The sequence below is a fragment of the Gossypium hirsutum genome, chromosome A13 (genome assembly GCF_007990345.1).
Source record: "Gossypium hirsutum isolate 1008001.06 chromosome A13, Gossypium_hirsutum_v2.1, whole genome shotgun sequence".
Taxonomy (NCBI): domain Eukaryota; kingdom Viridiplantae; phylum Streptophyta; class Magnoliopsida; order Malvales; family Malvaceae; genus Gossypium; species Gossypium hirsutum.
Genome location: NC_053436.1, coordinates 29,221,360 through 29,238,279, shown reverse-complemented (window position 1 = coordinate 29,238,279; position 16,920 = coordinate 29,221,360). Strand labels below are relative to the sequence as shown.

The window sequence follows — 16,920 nt, the reverse complement described above, 5'->3', positions numbered from 1 at the left end:
TATGGAGTGAGTGGGTTAAACCTAAGTGCCTTTATCATTTTGACATATCAAATCAAATGGTGTGGTCTTGACATGCATAATCAAGCAAGTTCTAGAATAACAATTCAATACTGACGCACTCATAATGAAAGTGAGCATGAAAGAAATAATAGATGCTCTAAAGGCTCAAGATCTCACAAAAATTATGACTTTTTGATCTTTAAACTTGTGAATTCCAACTTAACATAATACCTAAACTTAAGGAAACAACCTAAAAGTTTTTAATTCTTCAAAAATCAACTTATCATACTTGATTCCTTGATGTCTTAAAGTTTAAACAATCAATGCATAAATGCCTATGTTTTAATTCAAGATATATCAATAAAAGTCATAAATCAATAAAAATTTATCCCAAACATGATATGAGAGCTTTTCAAGAGAACAACGAAATCATTCAGTGATTTTTCTGATAGTGAAATGAATACCCTCCACACTTAAGATGTACATTGCCCTCAATATACAAAGATAGATATGTAGAAAAGAATATAAAAATAAGAAAGGGAAAGAAGTGAAACTTCTTAAGTGATAATGGATTTCCTTGAACTGGAGTTTTGGAAAATAATTGGCATGAGGGAGGAGGAGGATACTCCGGTGGTGGTAGAGGTTCATTAGTCCATAAGTCCTGCGCCAAAAGAATATTATATCTAAAGTTGGTTATGGTCGTGGTCGAGCAGGACATGGTAGTCGTGGAGAACCTTTCCCAGTGGAGTTTCGAGTCCCTGAGTAATAGTGAGCTTTGGAGCTCTTTATAACTGTGATAGAATCAGAAACTCTTTTAGGAAATATATAAGGAAGGGTAAGTACTCAATATGAATTAGCCAAAATTAAAAATTATAAAATAATAATTATAAGTCCTAATAAAAATAAGGTGAAAGAAAAATAAAAAGTAGTCTTAAAATAAAATAAAAGTAAAATAATAAAATAATAAATAAAAGTTTTTAAACATCTTCATCGCTAAATGGTTCGCGAGGTGGTGGCGGCGATGAGATGTGGAAGTGCTAATCTATTGTAGAGTAGCATCAATGTTATTAAATCGTTGAAAACACTGCTGCTCGAATCGAGTGAGGCACTCAGAGATGTTAGCATATGAAGCCGCTGCGTGAACTGGACGAGAGGGTGGTGGTGGCTGAGACGGTGGGTCCTCATGACGTGGAGGGACATCGTCAGTAATGTCCTCGGCGGCCTCTTCCTCGAAAGATCAGGCGAGATGATATTGAGGAGGGTAGGTTCCTCGGCGCTTCTCGATCATCCTCATACTTAGCATGCTCGAGATGCCCTGTGGGGATATCTGGCCCATGAGGGTGAGGGAGGATGATTAGGCTACTATGTTGAGGAGCCCAAAGTGTCACGTCAGTCGAGTCACATAAGGGCCAATTGAGATGGCCCCTTTCCTATGCCGCTCCGTCTGATGTTGAATGGCAAGGGCGATGAAATAAGCAAGGTCTATGACGTGCCCGTGCGACATACACCATAGAAAGTAGGCATTGTGAGTGTTGACGAAGCCAGTGCATTTTGTAACACCCCAAACCCGGCCCAGACATTACGGCCAGATTCGACGTGTCACATTAAAGTTTTTAAGAAAACCCATGCCTCTTTCAACGTCCTTCTTAGTGTTTTAAAAGATAGTCTTTGCTAAGTTAATAAAGTGAAGGGAAGCTGTGCACCAGGTAGGTATCCGAAACAGAGGAGGTGAGCCATGAAGGCTGCTTAAGTACCAAGCTCTTGATTGGATCCAATCCTAGACATGCCCACAACCATTGCCACACTTTGGTGCTAGGTTAGGTTTCGAGAAAAACGAGTTGGAATTCATTTAAGTAGATATTTTTGATACACCAATTAATTGTATCATTGTGTTATTTTGAAAACAATTATCATTTTGGAAACGCGCCCTAGGTCTAACTCATATTGTTATTAGAAAAATATAGGGTATAAGATAAAATAATCCCAGAAAAATAATTAAAATGGCCTTATTACAACCCAAACCAAATAATAATATTAATAAGATAAAACTTATAAAGAAATAAATCGGCTACTTATTGCAATTAAAAGAAACAAAAACAGTAGTGTGACCATCTCCGAGTCCCTCGCAGCTCAAAACCATCTAAGCTTAAGAATTACATACACAGTTAGAAACGGGGTGAGTTTACGAAAACTCAGTGTGTAATCCCTAACAACAAACAAACAGTGAATAACACAGTGTCAGTACAATCTGGGCCAAAGCCCTATTCAGTAACAGTAAAGTCTGGGCCTTAGCCCTTAAACAGTAGCAATATGGGCCAAAGCCCTAATTCAGTCTCGACATATACTGGGCCGAAGCCTTTTCATAAATCATATCACTGGCCGAAGCCTTTACTGTAAGCGGTATGGCCCAAAGGCCCATTTCAATATCACATGTAATATCAATGAATGTATGCAAGCCCATTTGGGGAGACTACTCAACCTACCATCCGCTACTCTCCACCCGTACCAACCAACACACCATGTGGGGAATAACTCGACCCACCCAACCAAACTCTCCACTGGCAGCATAGCTGCTTTATCATATAACTGGAGGCCTAGCCTCTTTTAATAACTGGGGCAAAGCCCTTTTTGATAAACTGGGGCAAAGCCCTTTTCGGTAAACTAGGGCATAGCCCTTTTAGCACTTCCTCCATTTATAAAACCCAACCCATGCAACATGTCATGTATGCAGAATGTCATGCCCATAGTTGAATCAAACAATCACAGCCAAGTCATTCATATCACCAACATATATTCACAATCAAATCCATCAACCACACAGTCCAAGTCAGTCACTTGCCCACAAGGGTAAAACAGTCATTTTTCATATTATAAGGGTAATTTCGTAATTTTACCAAATATCAGGGTTTTCCATGTTCATTAACAATTATCAATATTTTCGAGTGTTTAAACAATGATCTTTAACCCACTTTATCAAATTCAGGATTTTGGGCCCAAAACCTCTAATGGGCCCTACGAACGCTGATTTAGCCTACTAAGCCTGCTTAATCCAAATTTTACAACAGTACTAACCATGTTAACATGCAACTTTTCCAGATTCCATTTTCTATCAGTTTTACCCAAATGGCCCGAAAGCCCATTGGGCCCGATTCTAGCCCATTGAGGCCCAACTTACCATCGTGCACAAAATTGCGCTCTTACCGGCTCCATCGATCCAAACACCGATCATATCATATCTATCGTATATTTAAGCAAAGGCAAAATCACAAGTTCCCAAAATGCCAGAATTTTAGCATTTCGGCTTTTCGACGAATATTAATCTAAGCTACTACGAGGGTTATTACACACTTGTTATGGGTTGAAGTTGAAACGTTTCCAAAATCAATCACCTACGATAACCACCACCTATAACTCAAACTTAACCAATCCAATATCAATATATGTAAATCCTAAGCACATCAGTCATACGGAACATAAGGGCATATTCGTCATTTTACCATACAGGGGTATTACGATCACTTTACCCTACAGGGGCTTTACGGTCTTTTAACCTATTAGGGGTATTTTAGTCATTTCATCCTACAAGGGTGTTTTGGTAAATCTAACAACCAAGGGTATTTCAGTAATTTTGTAAACCAATGGTATTTCTATAAATTTTAGAAAGTCAAGGGTATTTCTATAATTTTGTAAATTAGGGGTATTTTGGTAATTTTACAAATTGAGGGTATTTCGGTAATTTCACAAACCAGTGGTATTTTGGTAATTTTACAAACTAGGGGTATTTTGGTAATTTTACAAACTAGGGGTATTTTGGTAATTTCACAAACTAGGGTTATTTTGGTAATTCTATCCTATAGGGGTATTTCAGTAATTTCACAATCGAGGGTAAAACGATAATTTTGTAAGCTGAGGGTAAAATGGTAATTTTATAAATCGAGGGTAAAACGATAATTCTATAAATTGAGGGTACTTTGGTAATTTTACAAGAGGGCATTTCAATAATTGGTAAACTAAAGTATTCTAAACAGGGATAACAATACAAATGGCCCTAAAGCCCATTCTCGGCCCAAATAGGCCCACACGCTCGTGTGGCCCTTTTAGCCCAAATCTAGCCACGAATATGGGATTCACCTAGCCTAGTCTAATATTTACTACACAATCAAACAACTTATCCAATTAGGCCCGCAGGCCCATTGGGCCCACATAGCCCTTTTCGGCCCATCGCGGCCCGAAGTAGCCATCCTACAGCTAGAGTAGTGATAAATACACACCTGATAGGAGACTGGAGTTAATCCACGCTCCGAGCACTCTTAGCCGATGCCCAACCCAAACGAGCACGCCATACAGCGAAAGGGATCAACCAAGAAAGGTACCTTTACTCTCCTCATAGTTTCCTCTATTTAAAGCCAGCTTCGCAACCACTCTTATGTTAGCTTCCTGATGTGGGATCCCTCCAACATCAGAGTTTAAATTCAACACCAACTCTTGCCGCCCCCTATTAGCAAAATAAATGCTCCTTGCTTGCCATGGTATTCGAACCCATGCCTCTCCTCAGATGCTCCACACGCTAGTTGCCATTAAGCCACAAGGGTTTTTGTGTCATATTTTATCCCTAATTAATTATAAAGTCTAAAGGGCAAAGTCCAGGTTCCCTTAAAAAAACCAAAATAAATTGCAAGAGCCAAAGCTTGAACCCAGGCTCCCATACAACCTTAATGACGCCACAACCACTAGACTACAAGCTTCCTTGTGTCATTTATTTAACACAATAATTTAAAAGGCCCTCATCCAAGCATCCAGGTTTTTTTTTTCACTTAATACCAAAATTTTTGGTAAAGCCCAAGTTTGAACCCAAGATTTCTCTAACACTTCTTAGGGCCATTAACCACCAAAGCAGACATTTAATTGTGTCATTTCATTGCACAATTAAATATCTATATACAACCTCCTTACGGACCCGTACTCAAGGCCCAATACTTCTAGGCCCAAATTCAGGGTGTTACACATTCTCTCCTTCCGGTTAACGTGTGAGACAAAATAGTATGTAAGTACCTCAGATACGGAGGCAGAGCCGATGCCTTGGAGTGGCTAGGATTGTAGGAGGCAGCGACGGGGGCGAGGGCGTCCTAGCACTTTGAGGGGGAACGATAGATGTGGCGGTTGAGAGCATGTAAGTCATTCTCCTCCTTGAACTCCTCCGTATATAAGCCCAGTGCAGTACTGAATTCTGGGACTTAGCTGGTGGACTAATTCGCTGAGGCAAAATTGGAACGTGCTGGGATCGTCGTAGTTTGTCATTACGGTCTGAAGATGAAACATTGAGCATAGTTCTATCGTGAGGTCGAGATATGTTGGCTCGATGATCCCGAATAAAAGCTCCTAAGGGTCGGTAGTTAGGAAAGCCCGAATTGCATCAGCCAACTAAACTTATTCTACTGCAGCCCAGTCGATCCAGCGGCCCGCAACTAAAGGTCAGGCCCAGAGTATTTGGAAAAGTTTTTCTTGGGGCTCAATGGGGAACTGCAGGAAAGGGTGGCGAATTTTCGCGGTAGGACCCGACGAAGATGATGCTTCCTTTCTTTTCTTTGAAGCAAGGACGTCGACCTTTTTACCAGGTGAAGACGACATTGTATACCTGCAATATAAAAGAGAACAATAGTAGGTAAACGAATTTAAAAAGGAAAAAGCCATACATTTGAACTAACAATGTCAGCCAAAACTACTAATACTAACAAAACTCAACCAAAATAATCAATTTGATAACATAATTTTGTGACATTAGCAGGGTAATAGCATGAGAATGAGCATAGTAATGGCATGGGTATGACAATAGAATGAGGCTTTCCTAACAACTAGATTCAACATGAAATGTATGATAAATAACCTAAGAATGCAAATTAAATAATAGAATAATGAGCAAAATGAAAATATTATGAGAAGAATGAAGATTATTTTGATACTAAGCATTAGAAATAAGTAAAATAGGAGTGAAAAGAGTAAACAAACGCTAAGGGACAGAGATTGGGCGTCAAAAATGGAGTGGGAAGCAGTGCACGGGCGTGGCAGGGAGGCCGTGTGGACTTGCAACAGCTAGGGTTAGGGATTTTGAGTGAAGAAGACAATGAATAGTGCAGGGTGTTTATAGATTTTGGGACACACGGCCAGGGAACACGCCCGTGTTCCCCAATCTTTTCCTGTGTTATTCACGAATTTTAAATTTGTGCGCGTCTGACAGTTGGCCCACGCCCGTGTTCCTTAGGCGTGTGGGTGCACATGGCCTCGCTTCTCCCATGCTAGTGTATGTAGTCCCACGCCCGTGTTCAATTAACAGGTTCGACCGCAGTTGCTTGGCACAGGCGTGTCGCACACCCGTGTTAATTTGACAGGTTTAGCCACGGTCTCAAGTTACGGGCGTGTCGCACGCCCATGTTGTTTTGGTAGCTTCGCCATGGCCATGTTGCACGGCCGTGGCGATTTATCGTAGCCCGTGCTAGGAAAAAGCTTTGCCCTATTTCCATACGGCCTAAGGCACGTCCGTGTGCTAGGCCGTGTCTGTATGGGAAACTTGAATTCAAGAGCTCCGTTAGTAAGTTAGGTGTTAAAACACTAAAATTTAAAGAAGTTAGTACTGTTAGTGCTCGAGTTGCCTCTCAAGAAGCACTTATTTATAGTCTAAGCTCGACTTGCTTCTCCATTGAATGGTCATGGTGGTTCGAGGAGTTTATACTCCTCATTCCGGCTGTGAATCTTATCAAAATAACGTTTTAGGCGGGTATTGTTTACCTTAAAAGTGCCAAACTTAGGATCATTTACCTCGACTTTACTGAATGGGAAAATGCTAAGTACCATAAGAGGGATTTCGTCATTCGGTTTGGTAGTGATAATGTGAGGATCTGCGGCATCTAATAAAACTTTATCTCCAACCTTAAGTTGATTTGGAAAGGTATTGAGCTCATCCTGGCGTAGTTTTTGTTTATCATGTGTTCTCGGTTTATGCGTTCGCCATTCATCTAGCTCCTCAATTTGTAGCCTTCGTTCTTCATGAATAAGTCCTCTACTATTGCTTGAGAATGGCTCATCTACTTCCTTCAGACTCATTTCCTGCAAAGTAGGTTGCACCATATTGTTAGTTTTAGTAGAATGGTTTAGACAATCACCTTCAATTTCTGATGTGTTGCCAGAATTGCGAGCTTGAAGGGTGATTGTTTCGTCTCCCACACGAAGTGTAAGCTCACCTGTGCCAACATCAATAATCGTTTTAGCAGTTGCTAAAAAGGGCCTTCCTAAAATCAAAGGAGTGTTGCTTTCCTCCTCTATGTCTAGAACAATGAAGTCAACGGGAAATATAAATTTATCGATTTTAACTAGCACATCTTTAATAATACCCTAGGAAATCTTATATTTTTATCTGCTAATTGAATGCTCATCCTAGTCTGTTTAGGTTTCTCAAGACCTAATTGTTTGAACATTTTGTAGGGCATGATGTTAATACTAGCCCCTAAATCAGCTAAAGCATGATTAACATCTAAACTACCAATTAAGTGAGGGATCGTAAAACTCCCTGGATCTTTTAATTTGTTGGGTAGGTTATTCTGCAGAATAGCTAAGCAAACTGCGTTTAGCTCCACATGCGATGCCTCGTCCAACTTCCGCTTATTTGCTAAAAGGTCTTTTAAAAATTTCATTGCATTTGGCATCTGTGATAGAGCTTCAATAAATAGTAAGTTAATATGTAATTTTTTTAAAAGTTTAAGAAATTTACCAAATTTTTCATCTGAGTGGTTTTTCCTTGTCGCATTAGGTTACGACACACGAGGTTTATATTTGACATTCACTGATTTGTTTTTATTATGACCTACCTCACCTTGACCTTTGCTCACCATAGTTTCTTGCCTCGGTTCTAGCTCAGGCTCAACGAATCCTTCTTCATCTTGAACATTGTTTGCGTTGAGTTGTTCCCTTGGGTTGGGTTCAGTATTACATGGCAAGCTACCTTGTGGTCGTTCAGAGATTAGTTTGGACAGCTGGCCTATTTGAGTTTTGAGCCCTTGGATTGACGCTTGTTGATTTTTAAGTGTTGTCTCAGTGTTCTGGAAACGAGTGTCTAACACCGAGATAAATTTAGATAGCATCTCTTCAAGGTTCGGTTTCTTTTCCTATTGATAGGGTGGTTGTTGAAAACCCAGAGGATTCTGTGGCCTTTGATTCCCTTGACCACCCCAGGAGAAATTGGGATGGTTCCTCCAACCTGCATTATAAGTGTTACTATATGGATTATTTTGACATTGAGGATTATTACCCATGTAATTTAATTGTTCGTTCTCCATGCTGTGGCCATAGGATTGTTATTCTAAATTGCTTGATCCACCTCCACTAACTTTACAGTGCATTATTGGATGAACCTGCGAAGAACCAAGTAAACCATCAATCTTTTTATTTAGAAGCTCTACTTGGTTTGAAAGCATAGTAACCGAATCGACATTATAAACGCTTGCTGTTTGGTTGGCTTAGTCCTCATGACTTGCCACTGATAGCTATTCAGTGACATCTCTTCAATAAATTCATAAGCCTCTTCAGAAGTTTTGTTATTGATGGTTCCCTCGACTGCTGTATCAATCATCTGTCTTGTCGAGGGATTCACACCACTGTAGAATGTTTGAACTTGCAACCATAGAGGTAATCCATGGTGAGGACACCTACGTAGTAGGTCCTTGTATCTCTCCCATGCATCGTAAAGAGTTTCTAAGCCCATCTGCACAAATGAAGAGATATCATTACGTAATTTCGTCATTTTAACCGGCAGAAAATATTTTAATAAAAATTTTTCGGTCATTTGTTCCCAAGTAGTAAATGACCCTTGTGGTAACGAGTTCAACCACTGTTTAGCTTTGTTCCTTGATGAAAAAGGGAATAACCGAAGATGAATGGCATCGTCAGAAACGCCATTAATTTTAAATGTATCACAGAATTCCAAGAAATTTGCCAAGTGAGTGTTTGGATCCTCATCCTGCAAACCATCAAATTGAACAAATTGCTGTATCATTTGAATAGTGTTAGGTTTTAGTTCAAAATTATTCGCAGCAATAGCAGGCCTAACTATACTTGACTTAGTTCCTGTTAAAGTAGGTTTAGCACAATCATACATAGTACAAGGAGTAGGATTCTAATTTGCTAGTTCAGCGGGTATTGCACGAGGTAGCTGATTGTCTTGATTTTCAGCCATCTCCTCGGTTGGGGTTTGAATATCATCCTCTTGCATGTTCTCTTTGTATCTTAAGCTTCGCCTTATTTCTCTTTGGGTTTTGCGAACTGTACGATCGATTTCTTCGTCAAAAAGTAGTGGTCCTGATGGGTTTCTTCTTGTCATAAACTATAAAAACCTTCCAAGAGAAAGAAAAAGTAAATTAATAAATAATAATAAAAATAAAATAGAATTAACTTGCAAGAAAAATAAAATGGCTAAAGTAATAAAAATTGAGTGTTCCTAATATCTTAGTTCCCCGGCAACGGCGCCAAAAACTTGATCGTGATTTTGTGTGATAAGTTTTACAAATTTATAATGAATCATTCTTGAAACTAACTATTATCACGATGAAAGCAAGTGTACCTATCGAACAGTAGTATAGTTTTAGCAAGACCGGATTGTCGAACCCAAAGGAACTAAAAGTTCTAGTAATGACTGTCTTTTTATTATCTAGCCTAAGAATAATGGAGTTTGTTTTAACTAACTAATTAACTAAACTAAGAATTCATAGAAAATAGAAGGATTACCTGCACAGTTAATAAGCAGGGTGAGCTTATGAAAACTCAGTGTGTAATCCCCTTACTAGAATAACAGTCAGTGTACCGAAATAGAAACAGAAACAATCTGGGCCAGAGCCCTTTAACAGTAATAGTACAATTCAGTTCAGAGCATACTGGGCCAAAGCCCATTACAGTATCATTTGGGTCACAGCCCATAACAGAATCAATTGGGCCTAGCCCAAACCAATAACAGAACAAGTGGGCCTAAGCCCAATGCAGTGACAGATCTCATAAACAAGTATGCAATAGTATGAGGATGCATCCCACCACGATCCAGCTAACACACCATCCGTACCAAACCTACACTTACGTGGGGATAAAATTGACCCACCCAGCCAGCACACTAATGTTAGCACCGGTTACGACACTAACTAAAATCACAGCAAAGCTGCTAGTATATATGCAACTCTGAGCCTTCAGTAGCAGTATTATAATTGACACAAAGCCATTGGTAACTGTATTATATTTGGCACATAACCATCAGCGACGATAATATAATCGGCACACAACCTTAGGTAAATATGATTGACACAGAGTCATCAATAAATATGTTAGGCACATAGCCATGAGTAAATACGTTTGACACAAAGCCATAGTCAAGATGGCACAGAGCCATTTTTAGGTTGGCACAGAGCCATAATCAGATTAAGCGGCACTAAGCCGTCCATCGGTCCACAGTCATCTCGTACAACCCGTGCGACCTTAATAGATCAACACTGGATCCATAGTCGTCTTGTGCAACCCATGAGATCCTATCAGAACTTCCTCTGTATCAATGTCCCAAACCCATGCAATATGTCGTGTATATTATGCTCAACCATCACACTTGTATGCCAAATGGTCATGCTCAATAACAATCATTTAAACATATATTAAAAGCATATCAATCGTGCAACCACCGTCAAGTCAGTTAAAACACAGTCATACGATCACAGTCAAATCGGTCAAATTCATAGTCTAAGTCGGTCATTTACCCATAAGGGCAAAACAGTCATTTTACCTTATAGGGGTATTTCGGTAATTTTACAAAATAGGGGTATTTTAGTAATTTTACAAGTCGGGGGTCTTAATGACCCAACCGAGGGTCCATTGACGCCTTGAGCTACCTAAGTAACCTAAATAGACATAACGGTACAAGTAGGCCTAAGGCCCATTACTCGGCCCAAGTTGGCCCACAAACTCGTGTGGTCCATTTAGCCCAAATTTAGATACGGCTATGTTTACACCATAGCCCGGTTCATTAATAGTCACTTATCGCAGATTTTATCCGTGTGGGCCCATGAGCCCATTGGGCCCATACGGCCCATTGCGGCCCATCGAGGCCCAAAACAACCTAAGTCATGTGTGCGATATGACAAGTCTATCTACTTCCCGCTTAACAGTGAAATTTACCCACGCGGGCCCATGGGCCCATTGGGCCCATACGCCTATTTAACCCAGAACTATTCACGGCTATACGAACGACGTAACCCACTCCAAAACTGACCACATAACATACATTTTATCCGTGTGGGCCCACATGGCCTAGTCTGGCCCAACGTGGCCCAAAACGGCCTATGCCATTATGCGACATGACAAGCCCAACCATATTCCACCTAGCAGTTGATTTGACACAAGCGGGCTTACGGGCCCATTGGGCCTATTCGGCCCATTTCGTGGCCTAAGTGGCCCACTACGGCCTAAGCCCACAAATTCACTCTTGGTGGCCTTCCTCATCGTACGCCCACGTTCTGTGAGCTCGGTTCACCACACGTGCAATCGCAGGCTCGTGTGGCATCATACGCCATATTTTTGGTTTTTCGACATTTCGCCGATCTACAGTCATAGCAGAGTAAACAACACACACATTTTCAGCTTTTCAGCCGGTTATCAAAACAAGGCATACGGTTACACACATATTTACAACCTTTACACCTATACCGCTTATAGAGTACGGATACACACCTGTTTGTGATAAGTGAGCAAATCCCACGACGCTAAACCTAGATTCAATCATAACCCCACGTTAGTCCTTTAATCGTTAAAATTAACAACCTTACATAGCACCTGATTCCAAATGGTATTGACTGCCTACCTTGAATAGCAACTGATTCCTCTCGTTAACCACCGATCAAAGCCACCTTCCAAAACTTGACAAAATCTGTATAGCATTACCACCTTGTTAACTAAGACCGTGAATGACAAAGATTAGAAACAAAAGAACAATAACTTACCACTACTTAAGAGTAATAGGCCTCCAAAGGTACATTCTAGGATTTGAGTCCCATGAAAAATAGTCACACTCCTATCCGAAATAATGTATGAAGATAGTGTTAAGGAGGAAACTTATATTGACAAAGAGAGAAAGAGGGAGAAGAGTAGCCGTGAACCCAAACAAAATCAATTACCTTACTCAAGTGTAGAGGGATTCGGCTCTAAACAGAAAGACAATTGACTAGCCAAGAAAAACCGAATGAGTGGCGATGGAGAGGAGGCAAGTGCTATTTGGCTAAACCACAAAGAAGGAAAATGCAATTGAGAGAAGGAATAAAAGAGGAGAAGAGACCAAAAGCTATTCGCTCACGCAAAATAAATGAGAGAGGGAGAGGGTGGAGAAGTTCAGTTCAGAAATGAAAGAAAAGAATAGCCACAAACATGTAAGAACAACTCCTATATTCAGCCTTTCAATTCTATACTAAAATGGCAAAGAGGTAGAAAGGTTGCATGAACGGTAAAATTCCAAAATATGCACGGCAATACAAAAAAAAGAAGCAAAAACTGAAAACAAAGAAAACCCAAAATGGCACAAAAGAATTCAGAACTCTGGGAAAAAAAAGTCCTATGACCGAATTTGCACAATGGGGAGTTCAAATTTCGGTAACCAACCCTTCCCATTTCAAATTCTCTGATTTTCTCCTTGAATTAAGCCACCAACCGAGTTTGAACTACAAACAAATCCCTTCATCCAAATCTTCTTCCCTTGAAACACTCCCCTAAATCACTTAACCTTCAATTCAAATTTCCTTGAAACACTCATGACCAAGTCATCCACAGAGTCTCAGTCGAACTCCACCTCCTTTCATGGCTATCAGTAAAAATAATATCTATTTTTCCAAGTGGGGATTCGAACCTCAGACCACTAGCTCACTTGTAACGCCACTTCCACTAGACTACATTGCTCATTATGATATAAATTCATCAAAAATATTCTTAAAGCCTACCTACTAACATCAAGGCTCCTTTAAGAGAAAAACATAAATTTTTGTTAAAGCCCAGGTTTGAACCCAGGACTTCTCCAACACTCTCAGACACTCCTAATCACTTAACCACTACAACAGACAATCAATTGTGATATTTCTTCCACACATAAACTTTTATGTGCAGTATCCTAGCGGCTCCCACGCACAAGGCCCAAAACTTCTAGGCCTAGAAATTTGGGGCGCTACAATTCACCCCTCCTTAAAGAAATTTTGTCCCCGAAATTTCCAACTAACTGGGTAGTTACTGCTACGCACTCTCATCTAAATAATACTAATACACTTTTAACTTGATCTCGAAACCTCTTACACCTAAACAAATATTTAACCTCTTACACCTAATCAAACATCTAACCATAGAAGCAAATAGATATTTATCACACATGCTTACAATTTCTATATCCAAACATCACATCCAAACAAAACACACCTGACTTAAAAGGAACTATGCAATCCCGAACCGATGCTCCTTAGATCCGCATCAGAGACATGCTCTTGTCTTCCTCCGGCAATCACCCGGATGACGCATTTTACCATGCTCGCAAGTTAGAAAGTTCGGACGCGTCTTAATACGTTTCATAGAATGAGGCTCCTGCTTCAACGGACTACGATCTCTCTTCTTGTTACAATCCAAGCACCTAGCCTGAAGTGTTTCATCATTCGCCTTAACTCTTGCCTCAAACACTTCTTCCATCACTTCCCTTACCAACTGAGTCAGTGCCTCTGTACTAAGATCCGGGTTATCGCTACCCGAAGTTGGTAGACTTACCTTGACCTCCGTCTCTTGAACAATCTCATGTTCTGGGGAAACAAGCAGCTCCTCGCGACCTTGCTTGCCTTCAGAATCCATTATGCTACTGTTGCTCGCTTAAGAATCTACACTTCCAGAGCACACATAGAATAAATAAATACAAAAATCTAATTTTAAGTACAGTCTAATATTTAAAAATACTTACGGATTCGGTGCCAGAGACTCAGTAACCCACACTTTCAGGAAAACATTTAGAAAACATTTTGAATACTCCAAATCCTTTCAAATCCTTTGAAATAATTCTTTCAGAAATTCAATTTTAAAACCCAATCCACAGCCAAGTTTTGCAACCTGGCTCTGTTACCACTAAATGTAACTCCCCAAACCCGGCCTAGAAGTTAGGCCCGAATCTGACGTGTCACATTGAAGTGTTTTTCAGAAACCATGTTTTCATTGAAAACCCTTCTTATTTGAAAACTTGAGTAAAATCCCAGTTACATTAGTTTATTTTATAAAGTGGTACATTCAACCTAAGACCTCTCCAACACACCCAGAACACTTAACCACTGAAGCATATACACTCTTGTGTGATATTTCTTCCACACATAAACTTTTGTGTGCAGTCTCCTAGCAGCTCCCACGCACAAGGCCCAATACTTCTAGGCCCAGAAATTCGGGGCGTTATATGCACACTTTTATATATCATCAAATTCACCATTATAAGCCAACTCACATGGCTATGTATATATAAACCAAACCTAATATTTACAAGCCAACACAAATGGCCAAAATACATATACTAAAAGACCAAGTCCCTATACTTGCCATATACTTAAAATACCAAATTTCATAGGTACGGAGTGATATGTGGATAGTGTGAAGCGATCTCCGACGATCCTCAAATTTGAGCTAGCTTGAAAACACTATAAAACACGGAAAACTAAACAAAGTAAGCTTTAAAGCTTAGTAAGCTTGTATAAAATAAACTCAACTCAATCTCAAGATTACAATTCAACAATTTGAATATATATATATCAATATTTAGAATTTATTAGCTAATAAACCTTTCATATACACAATTATGATATTAAACACATTCTTCAGAAGTTTTTTCGAACAAAAGCTTATACATGTCACGTACATAACTGTACCATCTCATATCATTCTCATACTCAATTACATCTTTCGTTTACCTGTTGAACCATTCAGAATAGAAGTTGGATACTCAATAGTCTCGCACAATAAGTACCTATAGCATTTCCCGAAGCCAAACCAATTGATATTCATGCCTCGAAGCCAAATCGATATAAATTGCACCCGAAGTGCTAATATCATGGCTCGAAGCCATCTCAATGTATCACCTAATGACATGTCACTAGTATCCTAAACTATTCCTAAGGTTCAACCGAAATTTCAAATGTCAAATTGTCGTCGAATCACTATGGAACATATTCATAGTTTCGTATTCACAATTTATGCAATATCAAAGCATATGAAATACATTTGTATTAAAACTTATAATATACAAACTTACCTCGGGTTCAAAAATGATGAAATTGGCCGATTAATCGAGTACTTTGTCTTTTCCCCGATCTAATTCCAATTTCCACTTTTCTTGATTTATATAATATTAAATCCAGCTCATTTAATTATCCCTCTAGTCAATTTGGTCCAAAACACTCTTTAAGGCACATTTACACTTTTACCCCTAATATTTCAACATTTTTACAATTTAGTCCTTATTTCACAAAAACACAAATTCATGAAATTTGATCATAACCCATACTAGAAAAATTACTATTATACCCCTAGCAGCCCATATTTTTCATTTATTTCACATTTTAACCACTAAATTTGCACATTTCATAATTTAGCCCCTATTTGCATTTTCACTAAAAATCACTGAACAAAACTTGTATATCTATCAACAAGCATTCATAATCTATCAAGAAACTCCAAAATACATTCCCATTCATCAATGGAAACATTCAAAATCTGTAACAATTTTTCAAATTAGTCCCTGGGCTAGCTAAACCTAGTTGCAACGATCACAAAACATAGAAATCATTAAAAACGGGATGAAATTCACTTACATGCAAGCATGAGAATGAGCTGAATGCTTCAAGCTATGTTAATGGCTTCCTTAGGTATATTTTTGGTGGATGAATGATAATGGAATATGATAGGAACTATTATTTTATTTTAATTAATCTTTATTTACTAATTTACTACTATATTAACCTTTGCTATAAATCATGAAATTCACCTAACACATGTCCAATAATGTCCATTAACATTATAAATGGACTAATTACAACATAAGGACCTTAAATTTAAGGTTCTATAGCTATTTAACACCTTTAAATAATAGAACAAAAGTTTTACACTTTACACGATTTAGTCATTTTTATCAAATTGACCATTCAAACAATAAAATTTCTTAACGAAATTTTCACACCAACATAATATCATACTGTATACATTAAAATAATAATAAAATAAATATTTGACTTTAGATTTGTGGTCCCGAAACCATTTTTTTGATTTGACTAAAAACGAGTTGTTACAACATATGTACAATTTTATACAAAACCAAACTTTAGACATTTACAAGCCAATTTAAATGGCTAAATTCATAGCTAACACATATGTACCAAAATAACCAAACTCCTATACATGCCATATACTTAATATACTTAAGTTCAAAAGCACCAAAATGATAGTAGGATAGTGTGACAAAGTCTCCGACAATCTCGAATCTGAGCTAGCTTTGAAATCACTATAAAACAAAAAAAAAACAAACGATGTAAGCTATAAAGCTTAATAAGCTTGTATGAATTAATAAGCAAACTCACCATGTATTTACAATCAAATAATATAAACATAATATGCTACAAAACATTCAAATCAAAATGTTAACTTGTATTCAATCACAACTATAACCATGAACTTATAATTTCTATAAATTCAATGTTCACATAGTTTCCGTACATACCTGTACTGTTACATATCTATTCTTACCATTCCATATCTTTGATATACCCATTGAACCATTCGAAATACTACCAGATACTCGAAAACTCACACCCTAAGTGCCAATACATAGTCGAAGCTATCTCAATGAATTTC

General features: G+C 38.7%; 1 non-coding gene across 1 annotated transcript; it reads left to right on the top strand.

Moving 5' to 3' along the window:
- The first annotated feature begins 8,678 nt into the window (after positions 1 to 8,678).
- Positions 8,679 to 8,784, top strand: LOC121212822 (small nucleolar RNA R71). Its single transcript, XR_005908196.1, has one exon. It is a non-coding gene; the product is annotated as a small nucleolar RNA R71 (small nucleolar RNA).
- Positions 8,785 to 16,920: the final 8,136 nt, after the last annotated feature.